This window comes from Asparagus officinalis, unplaced genomic scaffold (genome assembly GCF_001876935.1).
Source record: "Asparagus officinalis unplaced genomic scaffold, Aspof.V1 AsparagusV1_Un791, whole genome shotgun sequence".
Classification (NCBI taxonomy): Eukaryota; Viridiplantae; Streptophyta; class Magnoliopsida; order Asparagales; family Asparagaceae; genus Asparagus; species Asparagus officinalis.
Window position 1 is genome coordinate 54,605 of NW_017973050.1, and position 2,792 is coordinate 57,396.

A 2,792-nucleotide genomic window follows, 5' to 3' on the forward strand; every position below is an offset into this window, starting at 1 on the left:
TTTCTTTTTTTTATCTATGTTAATTATTCAAAACTTTTTTTTTATATTTTTAAGAGACAAAAGAAAAATTAGTTTTTTTTTTTTTTTTATAGATAATGAGGTTCATGAAGAACCAACACCTCTTCCTCTCCGAGCGTAGAAAATTCTAAAAATGGTTTCAGACGTTGACCATTTATTTTAAAAATATTACCATTTTTAGGATTTTCTATCTCGACAGCTCCATGTGGAAAAACTTGTTTAACAAAAAATGGACCAGTCCATCTTGATCTTAATTTTCCCGGAAAAAGATGTAATTTTGAATTGTACAATAAAACTTTCTGTCCTGGAGAGAAATTTTTTTCGTAAAATTGATTTGTCATGAAAAATCTTAGTTTTTTATATTTATAAAATTGGTAGGTGGTAAGCTTTCTCAGACACTAGTTTGTATGGTGACATCCCCAAATTGGCCTTGAAAGCTGTTCTATTTGCCCATAGAGCATCACATAATTTTATAGACCAATCTTTTCTGTTATGATTAACTGTTTTTTCTAAGATTTGTTTGATCTGCCTGTTTGTGACCTCTACTTGTCCACTGGTTTGGGGGTGATAAGGAGTTGATAATTTGTGTGTGATTGAATATTTCCTCATCAAAGCCTCGAAAGAACGGTTGCAGAAATGTGTACCGTTATCACTGATGATTGCTCGAGGTACTCCAAACCGGGCAAAAATGTTCTCTTTTAAAAACTTGACAACGACCTTGTTGTCATTAGTTTTGCAAGCTACCGCCTCAACCCATTTTGACATGTATTCGACGGCTACTAGAATTTAGACATTTCCAAAGGAATTTGGAAATGGTCCCATGAAATCGATACCCCACAGATCAAAAAGTTCAACGGATAAGATGGGTTGTAGGGGCATCATATTTCTTCTAGTGACCTTCCCTAAAAGCTGACAGCGGTTACAGGTTTTGTAAAACTCGAATGAATCCTTGAAGAGAGTGGGCCAATACAGCCTAGATTGGAAAACTTTTTTAGCTGTTTTTCTCGTGCCAAAGTGGCCCCCACGGGCTTGCTCATGACAGAAGGATAGAACACTCCTAGTTTCTTCAGTGGGAACACACCTCCTAAAGATCTGATCAGGACAGTATTTGAACAAATATGGATCATCCCAGTAAAAGTATTTTACTTGGGAGAGAAAACGAGATCTATCCTGTTTGGACCAATGAGAAGGGATCTGGTTCATGACTATGTAGTTTACAATGTCGGCGAACCAGGGAACAGACTGGATTTCTAGGAGTTGTTCATCTGGGAAATGCTCATTGATAGGAACGGTTGATGTTGGTGCATTTGGGAGTCGAGAGAGGTGATCTGCTACGGGGTTCTCTGTTCCCCTTCTGTCGAGAATTTGAATGTCAAACTATTGAAGAAGGAGAATCCATCTAATGAGCCGTGCTTTAGCATCCTTTTTGGTCAAAAGATACTTTAGTGCGGCATGATCTGTGAAAACTTTGGTTAAAGAACCGATGATGTAGGACCTAAATTTTTCTAAGGCAAAGACTACAGCTAAAAACTCTTTCTCTGTGACAAAGTAGTTTTGCTGGGCATCATTCAGAGTCCTACTGGCGTAGTAGATCACATGCGGTTTTCCATCAAACCGTTGTCCTAAAACAGCACCAATCGCAGAATCAGATGCATCACACATCAGTTCGAAAGGTAAGGTCCAATCCGGTGCATGAATGATAGGAGCTGTGGTTAGCTCCTTTTTCAGATATTCGAAAGCTTTGAGGCAGTCGGGAGAGAAGACAAATGATGTATCCTTGGCTAAAAGATTGGTCAAGGGTCTAGCAATTTTGCTGAAATCCTTGATGAAACGTCGGTAAAAGCCAGCATGACCAAGAAACGATTTGACATCTTTGACAGTTTTGGGAGGAGGGAGATTGGAAATGAGATCTACCTTAGTATTGTCCACTTTAATTCCCCTATTGGAAACTACATGTCCTAAGACAATGCCTTGTTTGACCATAAAATGATATTTCTCCCAATTGAGAGTCAGATTTTTCTCCCTACACCGTTCTAGGACTAATTTAAGATTATGCAAACATTGGGAAAATGTGTCACCAAAAATGGAAAAGTCATCCATGAAAATTTCGAGAAATCGCTCTACCATGTCGGAAAAAATACTAATCATGCAACGTTGGAATGTGGCCGCATTGCACAAGCCAAAAGGCATGCGTAGGTATGCGAATGTTCCATACGGGCAAGTGAACGTGGTTTTCTCCTGATCTTCGGGAGCGATAGGGATTTGATTGTATCCTGAATATCCATCCAGGAAACAGTAGAACTCATGTCCTGCTAAACGCTCTAACATTTGGTTAATGAAAGGAAGAGGGAAGTTAAGTTGAGCTTTCGGTAGTCAATACAGACTCGCCATCCAGTTTGGATCCGAGTGGGAATCAGCTCATTAGCCTCATTTTGGATCACGGTGATCCCAGATTTCTTTGGAACAACTTGGACTGGACTCACCCATGAACTATCAGAAATGGGATAAATGATCCCATGATCGAGACATTTCAGAATGTCTTTCCTAACGGCTTCTTTCATCACTGGGTTTAACCTACGTTGAGCATCTCTAGTAGGTTTGGCATCATCTATCAAATGGATTCGGTGTTGAACAATGGTTGGACTAATCCCTTTGATATCAGCCATGGTCCATCCAATGGCTTCCCTATTCTCTCTTAAAACATCTAAGAGAGCTTCCTTTTGACCGGTAGTCAACTCAGAAGAAATGATAACTGGTAAAGACTCGTTCTCCCC